This window comes from Bos indicus, chromosome 13 (assembly GCF_029378745.1).
Source record: "Bos indicus isolate NIAB-ARS_2022 breed Sahiwal x Tharparkar chromosome 13, NIAB-ARS_B.indTharparkar_mat_pri_1.0, whole genome shotgun sequence".
NCBI classification, from domain to species: Eukaryota; Metazoa; Chordata; class Mammalia; order Artiodactyla; family Bovidae; genus Bos; species Bos indicus.
This window is the reverse complement of record NC_091772.1, coordinates 56,937,684-56,948,989: the sequence shown is the minus strand read 5'-3', so window position 1 is coordinate 56,948,989 and position 11,306 is coordinate 56,937,684. Positions and strand designations below refer to the sequence as shown.

General features: G+C 53.2%; 1 protein-coding gene across 1 annotated transcript in view; it reads left to right on the top strand.

Moving 5' to 3' along the window:
• The first annotated feature begins 8,151 nt into the window (after positions 1–8,151).
• The window catches only part of PHACTR3 (phosphatase and actin regulator 3), a 206,431-nt gene continuing 203,276 nt past the window's right edge, over positions 8,152–11,306 (top strand). The window contains exon 1 of the mRNA XM_019972105.2: positions 8,152–8,249. The gene's annotated coding sequence lies outside the window, so the exon portion shown is untranslated. The remainder of the gene's footprint in view (positions 8,250–11,306) is intronic.

Below are 11,306 nucleotides of genomic sequence, written 5' to 3'. Positions count from 1 at the left end.
AATTGAATCTTAGCATCTTTCCATCTAATCAGGTCAGAGAACAGATTCCAGAAACCCCAGAACTGATGCAGAATACTCATCCTGAACTTTCTGCTCAGCAGCAGCATGTGTGTTAGTCAGGATCCTGCAGACCCAAGAGGCTAGAGAGAGACACAGAAGAGGAGAGTCATTGTAGGAATTGGTTCATGTAATTATGAGACCAAAGAGGCCCACGGTCCACTAATTCCATACTGAAGCCTGGAGAACACAAGGCCGGGGCTTAATTCAATGCAAAGGCTTGAGGAGGGGGCACACAGTGCCAGTCCAAAAGCCCAAGAACCAGGAAGGCCAATGCCCATGGGCAGGAGCCAGACATGCAGCTCAGAGAGAGGCATTCCTTCCTTCATTTCCATGTTCTATTCAGGCATCAGGAGGCTGTGTGATCCTCACCCACACTGGGGAGGGCACCTCCTTGCTCAGCCTCTGATGCAAATACTCACGTCTCCTGAAAGCCCCTCTCAGACACACCGGAAAGATCCTCCTACCAGCATCTGGGCTGGGCCTCCCTCAGCCCAGGCAAGTTGACGCATAGAAGCAACCATCATGCCAGAAAGAACGGGTCACCCAGACGAGGGCACTGTGGGGAGTGAAGGCAGTGATATTAACGATGAGTCCAGGCCAGCACGCACAGGAGGGGACGGTGTGAACTGGGGTTTCCGGCACAGAGCTGACCATCCCTGTCGAAACACCTGCCAACTCCAGCAGTGGAAGGAAACCAGGGCCAGAAACTGGGATGAGGGAGGGAGAGCTGGCTCTCGGAGATATCCCATCTGGGTTGATCAGAGCTCCAGGCCCCTCACCCTCCTGGGGCCCCTGGTCCAGCCTGGAGACTGAAGAAGGCTGACAACTTGTCCCCAGAGAATCAGTGTTAGGGGAGGATTTGGAGGGAAATTTTCAGTGTGGAGATTCTGCCAAAGTCTCATGGATTTTTATAACAAAAGTTTTTGTCTCTGTGTGTGCCAGAAGTTCTTCCACATCCTCATGTCCCCAGGGGGTTAGACATGACAATGACATATGCTCTCCTAGAGACCAAGAAAGGGGCTATGAGACCATCTGCTGCTCCTGCTGCTAAGTCGCTTCAGTAGTGTCCGACTCTGTGCGACCCCATAGATGGCAGCCCACCAGGCTCCCCTGTCCCTCAGATTCTCCAGGCAAGAACACTGGAGTGGGTTGCCATTTCCTTCTCCAATGCATGAAAGTGAAAAGTGAAAGTGAAGTAACTCAGTCATGTCCGATTCTTAGCGACCTCATGGACTGCAGCCTACCAGGCTCCTCCTTCCATGGGATTTTCCAGGCAATAGTACTGGAATGGGTTGCCATTGCCTTCTCCGATGAGACCATCTACATGGCTGTAAACCCCAACCTCCCTGCAACTTATGGACTAGCCAGGCTGGGGTTCTGGGATCAGGGATGTATGTGTGTTTAGGTTCTAGACCACTGCAGGGCACACCTTGATTTTCTTCCAATGTGGGTTTCAGTTCATTTCAGTCTCTCAGTCATATCTGACTCTTTGCAACCCCAGGGGTTGCAGCAGCCTGGGCTTCCCTGTCCATCATCAACTCCCTGAGCTTGCTTAAACTAATGTCCATAGAGTTGATGATGCCATCCAACCATTTTATCTTCTGTCATCCCCTTCTCCTCCTGCCTTCGATCTTTCCCAGCATCAGGGTCTTTTCCAATGAGTCAGCTCTTTGCATCAGGTGGCCAAAGAATTGGAGCTTCAGCTTCAGTATCAGTACTTCCAATGAACATTCAGGACTTATTTCCTTTAGGATTGACTGGTTTGATCTCCTTGAAGTGCAAGAGACTCTCAAGAGTCTTCTCCAACACCACAGTTCAAAAGCATCAGTTCTTTGGTGTTCAGCTGTTTTTATGGTTCAACTCTCACATCCATACACGACTACTGGAAAAATGACAGTTTTGACTAGATGGACATTTGTTGGCAAAGTTATGTTTCTGCTTTTTAGTATGCTGTCTAGGTTTGTAATAGCTTTTCTTCCAAGGAGCAAGAATCTTTTAATTTCATGGCTGCAGTCACCATCTGCAGTGATTTTGGAGCCCAAGAAAATAAAGTCTGTCACTATTTCCATTGTTTCCCCTCTATTTGCCATGAAGTGATGGGACTGGATGCCATGATCTTCTGTTTTTTAATGTTGAGTTTTAAGCCAGCTTTCTCATTCTCCTCTTTCACTTTCATCAAAGGCTCTTTAGTTCCTCTTAGCTTTCTACCATAAGGGTGGTGTCATCTGCATATCTGAGGTTATTGATATTTCTCCCAGAAATCTTGATTTCAGCTTGTGCTTCACCCAGCCCGGCATTTCGAATGATATACTCTGCATATAAGTTAAATAAGCAGGGTGACAATATACAGTCTTGACGTACTCCTTTCCTAATCTGGAACCAGTCCACTGTTCCATGTCCGGTTCTAACTGTTGCTTCTTGACCTGCATACAGGTTTCTCAGGAGGCAGGTGAGGTGGTCTGGTATTCCAACCTCTTTAAGAATTTTCCAGTTTGTTGTGATCCACACAGTCACATAGTGACTTTGGCATAGTCAAGAAAGCAGAAGTGGATGTTTTTCTGGAACTTTCTTGCTTTTTCTATGATCCAGCAGATGTTGACAATTTGATCTGTGGTTCCTCTGCCTTTTCTAAATCCAGCTTGAACATCTGGAAGTTCTTGGTTTAGACATTAAGAATCTCTGTCTGGAGGGAAAACAGATTCTCAGTGGCCAGGAGAGAAACACACACACACACACACACACACACACATATCCTATGATCCCACGACCCCAGCCTGACTTGTCCATAAGTGGCAGAGTCATTGGGTTTTACAGCCATATAGATGGTCTCACGGCCCCTTCCCAGATCTCAGGGAGAACGTGTGTCATGGTTGTGACTGACTCCTTGGGGACATGAGGATGTGGAGGAATTCCTGGCACACACAGAGGGAATGAACTTGGACAGGCACTACTTTGGGATTGTGCGTCCATGTAATGAGGGGAGGTTGCTCAGTGCCTTGAGCTGCTACCCAGCCTGCAAATGAAATGCAGTGCCCATAATGCACACTCTGTTAAGAGCTGCAGAATGGTGACAGCAGAGCAGTAAACCACGGACCGGCCCGTCTGAGTGTGGTGCGGGTGTGCTCAGTCACACAGTCCTGTCCGACTCTTTGCAACCCCATGGACTATAGCCCGCCAGGCTCCTCTGTCCATGGGATTCTCCAGGCAAGAATACTGGAGTGGGTTGCCATGCCCTCCTCCTGAGGATCTTCCTAACCCCAGGGACGGGATACATGTCTCTTGCATTGGCAAATGGGTCTTTTACCACTAGTGCCACCTTGGTAACTGCCCAGGTCACACACCCTGGAGCGGCTCTGGTCACAGCCAAACTGCCCTACTTATCTCTGACACGTGGCTCGGAACAGCACGCTCTAGCACAGATCTTTAGAAGCAAGAGGAACTGGCCTGGAGCGCAGTGTTCTGGGCCAGCACTTGGGTCCTCTTGTGCCCCACCCCTCCCCCAAGTGGTTGGAGCACCTCCCTTTCCCCCATCTCAGATCCTGAGGGCCAGGTGAGCAGGTCCTACCCCATCTCCATCCCTTCCCCTGGGCCACCAGTCCTGACCAATCAGTAAACCTTCCATCCCTTGGGGATAACAATTGGTTCAGAGGCAGTCCCTGGCCATGGGTGTAAGACCAGCTACTGGGCTCATGCAGAGGAGAACAAAGGTCTCTTGATATGAACTCTTGGATCTAGTTGTGCCTCCTCGCACCCTCCTCCTGGACTCTCGTGAGCTCATGCATCCCCTTTCTGATCCAGCCTGATGTTCTTGGACTTTGGCCCCTTGGAGCTGAGTGAGTGGACTCCAGTGTGGGGCTGGACGGCTGGGCCAAGTGGATGTCCATTTGTTGTGGCTGGAGGGAGCCCCAGCTGCCCCGCCCCTCGTAGCCCTGGCCTGTCCCACCCCGCATCAGCAGGGCCTCCTGCTGCCCCTCCTCTGTTCCATGGTCCAGTCACATTCACGGACATTCCAGGCCCTTCCATTGCTACAGTCTGTGGGAGGTCCTAGGGTGTCTGTCCACTTTACCAGGAAGGGGCTGTTGCGGGGCACCTACTGCCAGCCTGCTGGGACTCTGGTCTAAATCAGTACACCTGTGGGCCCTTGTGGACGGGAGATGCTGCACACAGGACTGGTCTTAATGGGCCTTCAGGGGCCTGGGAGAGGGCTGCTGGGGTCTTAGGACTCTGGGTTCCTCACAGGGCCTGACTAGCCTATATTCAGCCTCCCAACTGCCTACAAGTAACATGTTCCGTGGCCAGGAGCGTGGGTCCCGGAGCCCAGCTCCCAGGCTTGAGCCTGGTCATCCAGGCATTAGCCGTGGGGCCTCAGTAACCTCTGTGAGCTTCCGTTTCCTGATTTGTAAGAGGGGATAAGTCGTAATCCCTTCTTTGGATTGTTGTAAAGATTAACTGGGATAAAGTGTTTAGCACGGCCGGCAGTAGGAAGTGTTCCATAAATGTGAATGATCGTCATGCTTTCCCCCGCCACCCTGTCACATGCTCTCCTGAAAGAAACTGCTCAGCCCCCGAGAGACCAGAGACCCATCCCCAGACCACAGCAGCTGGTACGGGGCATGTGCTGGCCCCAGATGAGGCTGGTCAGCTGCACTCCCTGTTGTGCAGGTTGAGTAAGACCCTGCGGTCCTGTCCTGTGGTCTGGCATGATGTCACCTGCAAAGAGATACGAGGTGTTGAAGGCACTGGTCTGTGGACAGGCAGGGGAGCCCAGGAGCTGAGAGGGAGGGAGAAGGAGGGACAGAAGGACAGAGAGAGGGCTGGAAGGACTGGGAGGTGGGGAGGGAGGAGAGAGAAGGATATTGAGAGAGGGAGACCTGTCCTAGTACCTTTAATTTTTTTTTAAATGACATCTTTACTATTTCACTGTCAATTCCCATCAACAATATAGAAAGCTTGCAATTTCCCTACATCCTCACCAACCCTTGCCATTTATTCTTATCCCATAGTAGCCATCCTAATGGGTGAGAAGTGATGTCTCATTACAGATTTGGTTTCTATTTCCCTAATGATGCTGAACACCTTTTCATGTGCTTCCTGGCCATTGTAAATCTTCTTTGAAGAAATGTTTATTTAGTGAAATCCTTTGCCCATTTTTGAATTAGGTTGTTTCATTTTGGTTTTCAATATTAGGAGTTCTCTATATGTTCTGAATATTAACCCCTTACCAGATGTATAATTTGGAAATATTTTTCTCCCATTCTGTGGATTTCCCAAAGTACACTTTTGACTTGTGATTACGTTAAACATCTGTCTACTTACTCTCTCTTTCTAATGACTTCTTTCCCACAAAGGATGAAGTGGAAAGGAGACTGCAGGGAGTGTGACTGTAAATTCTAACCCTACATGGATCTGCCTTCAGGCAAAGCTGGATCCAGATACTCAGCCCCAGCACCTCTGGAATCCTCCCCCTTCTGTGTCTTTTCAATTTTGAAGCATGTGATGGCTCTCAGAATCCCTGATCCCAGAATCAGGGCCAGTGGATTAAAAGGGTTTCTCTCCCCACCCACTGAAAGTCTCAAGAGTATACCTCTCTGAACAAACTTTCCTGATCATCGAGGTCAGATGGATAGACTATGCTGATTGTTCAGAATGGGTCATGAGCCCACCCCTGGCATTTGGGAGGGAGGGAACTTGGCTCTACCAGCCCTGGGGAGGAAGCTTCCCAGAGGCAAATGGATTTTTTTCCCTTTTTACTAGCAGAGAAAGACAGAGGCTGCAAAACATATGCTCACTGACCCTGAGTGGGCCTTGGAAGGCAGTGACTAGGATCAACACCTGTCTCCTAGAAGACCAGCCCAGTGGGGATGGGGCAGGTATGTGGGTATCTGATGGCACAATGCCCAACAGAAAGTGAAAGTGAAAGTGAAGTTGCTCAGTCATGTTGACTTTTTGTGACCCTATGGCCTATAGCCTGCTAGGATTCTCCGTCCATGGGATTCTGCAGGCAAGAATACTGAAGTGGGTTGCTATTTCCTTCTCCAGGGGATCTTTCTGACACAGGGCTCAAACCCGGGTCTCCCACACTGCAGGCAGACTCTTTACCATTGAGCCACCAAGTGCCCAACAAAAGGTGCACTCTATGCTGGGGGCATGGACACAGGAGAACCAAGTGCATAGGGAGGAGAAACAGGGATGCTGAAGAGCAGAGGCAGTGCTAAGACTGAGCCTTATAGAATGAGTAGGAGTTCATCAGGGCATGCCCAAGTGGGCATGGCGGAGAGCAAGGGCACTGAGATGTCAACTGGGAATTGAATCCTGATGCTTTCTCACCCTAACTTCCTAGGGAAAGTTCCCTCATTTCTCTAAGACTCAGTTTCCTCCTCTAAAAATAGGGGGTGATTATTGTGCTCTCTTACAAGAGCTAGTAGATGAAGCAATAGATGTGACAAGGTCTCAGCTCTCCTGGAACTTGTATTTTCTCATCTGTAAAGTGGGGAATTGATGTTTCCAAACTGTGGTGCTGGAGAAGACTCTTGAGAGTCCCATGGACAGCAAGGAGATCAAACCAGTAGATCCTGAAGAAAATCAACCCTGAATATTCAGTGGAAGGACTGATGCTGAAACTGAAGCTCCAATATTTTGGCTACCTGATTCGAACAGCCAACTCATTGGAAAAGACCCAGATGCTGGGAAAGATTGAAGGCAGGAGGAGAAGGGGATGACAGAAGTTGAGATGGTTGGATGGCATCACTGACTCAATGGACATAAGTTTAAGCAAACTCTGGGAGATAGTGAAGGACAGGGAAGCCTGGCATGCTGTAGTCCACGGGGTCACAAAGAGTCGGACACAACTTAGCAACTGAACAACAACAGAAGTGGGGATAGTAACTGCAACCTGCTCAAGGGTTTGTCATAAAGAGCAAATGAATGTATGACTACACATCACGGTGCCACATAATGTTAGCTGGTAACTTATTATTCTCACAAAGTTCTGAAGATGAGAGTGAGTTGCCTTCCAGTGGGGGAGATGCTGGAAGCAGCCAGTTGTGTGTGTCCCAGGGAGGATGCAGATGGGTGGGACTGCTGGCTCCATCCCAGTGCCCGCAACTGCATTCAACATCCCCATGGCTGTGGACCAGGCTTTCCTTTTTGCTGCCTACCCTTCTGCATCTGTTAAATGGACCTGCTCATGTTTGCTGCTGGGCCTGAATAGGAGGACCTCTGAGGCCCTGAGCAGAGCTGCACGTGGAAAGCTCTCAGTGATGGGGATGGGGTGGAGGTGACCACCTTTGGGGCTCTCAGGACCTATGCCTGTTACACTGAGTGAGTCAGTCTGATGGCTTTGGTGCTGACGCGGTCCCTGAGCCCATTTCAGGCCAGAGACTCTACCTCACAGGCAACCTCCACCTCAAAGTGAGCTGGACATCCTTAGCTTTTCGGGACTGAAGGCTCCCAGGTGCTTGAGAGTGGAGAAAGGGTTGTGATGGGAGGAGAGCTAAGAGGGCCTTGGGAGGGGGGCCTGGGCACTTAGTTCTCATCAAGCTAAATAGTATGTTGTTATTACCTTTTTAATGAGAAGCTCATTCTGCATTTCACAGCAGTTACACCAAAGGCGGCCAAGGTGCCGCCCACATCCGGAGGGTCAGGCCCCGTGTAGAGCTAGGCTCACTCTCATCTTTCACCTTCCCCAAGCCCGTGAACACTGGGACTCAGAGAAGTCAAGCGACTCGGGGGCCAGCGTCGCACAGCAGCTCAACTGGGCAATCTCTTTACAAGGTAATTTAAGCGGGCGGTCCACCTCCGGCCCGGCTGTCTTTTTAACGTGTCCAGAGCGTCCTGACACTGAGGTCCAGCATCCTGGGCTGCGGAGCGCGAGGGGTCCCTAGATCAAGGTCACGGCGGCGCCCCCGCGAGGTGGAGAGGCTGGCCTCGAGTGGCGGCCCCGCCCCCGGCCCCGCCCCCGGCCCTCCTGCAGCCCCGGCTTCGCCCCGCCCCCGCCCCGCCCCCGGCCCTCCCGCAGCCCCGGGCTCTGCGCGGCGCTGGGCTGCCCCGTGGACGCCTCCCGGAGCTGCCCTCCGGTGGGATGCGTGGGCGGGGCGGGGGGCGCGCCCGCTGGCCGGCGCCCGTGCGCTCGCTGCTGCGCGCCTTCGGGGCCCGGGACGCCGCCGCCACCGCTCGAGGCCCGGCGCAAGGTAAGCGCGCGGCGCGAGGGGCGGGCGTGGGGCTGGGGGCCGGTGGGCCGGGAGCCTGCGTCCTGCCCTTGACCGCTGCGGGATGTCTCGGATATCCGCTGCGCCCCCAGCACAGAGGTGGCGCCTCCTGGCTCGGGCTGTCCCGGCAGCCAAGGCGGGCGACTCCGTTCCCAAACAACAAGGGCAGGCAGTGGGCGCAGTGGTCCAAAGCCCTGCTGGGGTCGGCGGTCCCGGGATGAGAAGGCTTCTGTGGCTGCGTGACCCGGTGCTCACGGCACTGGACTTCACTGTGCCTCAGTTTCTGCGTCTGTGAGATGGGGTGCGATCCAACACTTAAGTCTTGGGGCAGTAGCTGGGATCACGTAAGTAGCGCTTGCCACCTGGTGAGAGTTCCACATGTGTTCATTGTCCCCCCAGGGAGGATCGCGGGCCTCCCTCCACTTGTGCAGGCAGGCGCTGCCAGGGCCCCTGCGGATAGACACCTGCTCCTGGAGCCGGTCCAGCCAAGTTAAAGGGACAGGATCTCCGGAGAGGAGCTAAGAGAAGCTGGAAGCGGTGCGGGCTCCCCCTGGGCCAGGGGAGAGGACCTGGGAGTGGACAGAGGATTAGATCTCCCCTTGAGGGGGCCAAAGAGCTTTGCCTGGATCCCGTGGAGGTTGGTATAGTTGGTGACTAGGCTGAACACTGGGGCAGCCCAAAGAGAGTTAGTCCAGTGTTCGAATTCTCTGGGGAATCCAATCCTAGGCCTGCCCCTTAGAATCTCCTGGAATCTGTATTTTTAAGCCGTGCCCCAGGTGATTTCAGGCCGGTCTGGGAACTCTGGATTAGAAACACCGGTGGTTCTCAACAGGGGGATGTCCCCCGAAGCATCTTGTGGGAGAGAAGCCTGGGATGCTGCCAAATATCCTGTGACTTTCGGGAAGCTCCCCTCTCCCCAACACCCCCCCTCCCCAGAAAAGAAAGAAAAAGAATGCCCAGGACCAGGGCAACCGTGCGGAGGTTGGGGAACTCTGAGATACCTGGAGTTATAGAGTCGGGAAGGATGGGATTCTGGGGTTGTTGAGACCAGCAGGCGTCATTTGAGAGCCTGTTACGTGCCAGACCCTCTGCGGTGCCCTGAAGTCATATGAGAGGCCCACACAGAAGCTCCGGGGCACCTCCGTGTGGTGAGTGGAGCCCCATCTAGGGGTTGGACGGCCCTTCTGTTGACTCCACCCAGCATTAGTATCAAGCACCTGCTAACGGGAGACCTTGTGCAGAGCCCGGGGGTAAGGTGGTGAACGAGAGGGGGCGCACTCACCCTCTAGTGGGGTCGAAAGCGCCCTCAGCCCATGGCTGCACAAGGGGAGTGTCGGCACACTGCACCAGTGTCAGCTTCCTCCCCTGAAAGCAGCGCCCCCGCAACCCGTGCAATACTTTGGCACTGAGTTTGTAGCGAAGCATTTTGGGGTCAGATTTTGAGAGCAGACCTTTCACATCCTGACCTTCAGCTTGGCAGCGTATTCAGAGCTGTCACAAGTGTATGACCTGCCTGTGGACATGATGCAATTCCTGCCCCACATGCTCATTTCAGTTTTTTGGCATTTTTAAAATAGCTCTATGGCTTCTGCCCGGGCCTTGAAGGATGCTGGGCTCAGCCGCTGCTAACCCACTTTCGCCAAGGAGAAAGCCAACTGAGAGACGGCCGGCAGATGTTTGTATTAATTGCTGAAAATGGCTCAGGCGCTGACCTATATGCTGGGGATGCGGCAGAGCAGGGGGTCAGCTCCCTGCCCTCAGGGAGCTTTAATTCTGGTGAGGGGAGCCCAATCTGTCTACAGAGAAATGTTAGAAGAAGACCGGGGTGGCGGGTGGGGGGTGGCAAGGGAGGGTCTTAAAGAGGGATGTTTGGGTGCAGACCTGAATGGGGAGAAGCAGGAGCCATGTGAGGAGAGGGGGTGAGAGCATTTTCAGCAGGAGGAAAGGCAGTGGCCCTGCATGGAGTTGGCTTGGTGGAGTTGGGGGCCAGAAGAAGCTCATGAGGCTGGAGACCCCAGGTGAGGGGAGATGAGGACCCATGCCTGGCCAGATGGCTGGTAGGCCCTGGACCTGTTGATGAGTGGTGGGGGTTCCACGTGTGCAATCTAAGGCCATCAGTGCACTTTAGCCTCAGAAATGGTATGACCAGCCGGTGGTGTCCTGTGGCACCAGGCTCCTGGTGGGGAGGGGCCACCTGCAGTTGAAGGGAGGACAGTGGTGGTGGAAGTGGGCAGCACAGGGGCTGGAGCCCATAGGGCCTGCTGAAGCCTTGGGGGTCTGAAATCCAGGATTGCCATAGGTTTTGTGTCTTAAGCCTGGTGGGTTGGGGTTCCATCTATGAAGCTGTGGTAGGCTTGGTTGGAGGAGTGGGGAGACTGGTCAGGGGGTGAGGGGTTTGGGGAGAGGAGGCCACGTCCACTTGGACAGGCTTGTTGACGTCTTCAAGGATGTGCCAAGTAGGCCTCTGCCTATCTGAGTCTGGAGCTGGGGTGGGCAGGCAGCCTGCAGCCTCCCATCTGAGAGTCCCTGGTGTGGGGCTGAGGCTTTGGTTTCACTGTTGCCTTTCTCTGTTGGTCCAACTGCCAAGTTTCAGAGCGAGGTTCCAGAGACCAGGGTACAGCTAGGCTGTGTGCCCACCGCTCTGGGCATTCTGATGGCTGGACCTTGACGGGGGGTTCTCTCACCTCTGGAACTGGGAGAATTTGTCGGGCTGCCACCTGTAGTTCTACCCTTTCAGTCTCTGCAGCTGCTTCCCAGAGCTTGCTTGGGGCAAGTCCTTACTCCCAACCCTGATGGGCTCTTGGACTATTTCTGTGGCCAGCGTGAATTTAGGAACAAATATTCTTCTGGACTTCAAAGTTGATTTGGAAGCCCTGACTCATACTAGGATATTTCTGTACCAAATTAGTTTTTTTTTTTTTGAAGGGAAAGGAGTGATTGATGAGAGCATGGCATGTCCCAGCTGGTGTTCATTACAGGCTGTGGCTTTAGGGGCTGCAGGAGGCAGTTGGAAATGCAATGCCCCATCTCCCAGGCTCA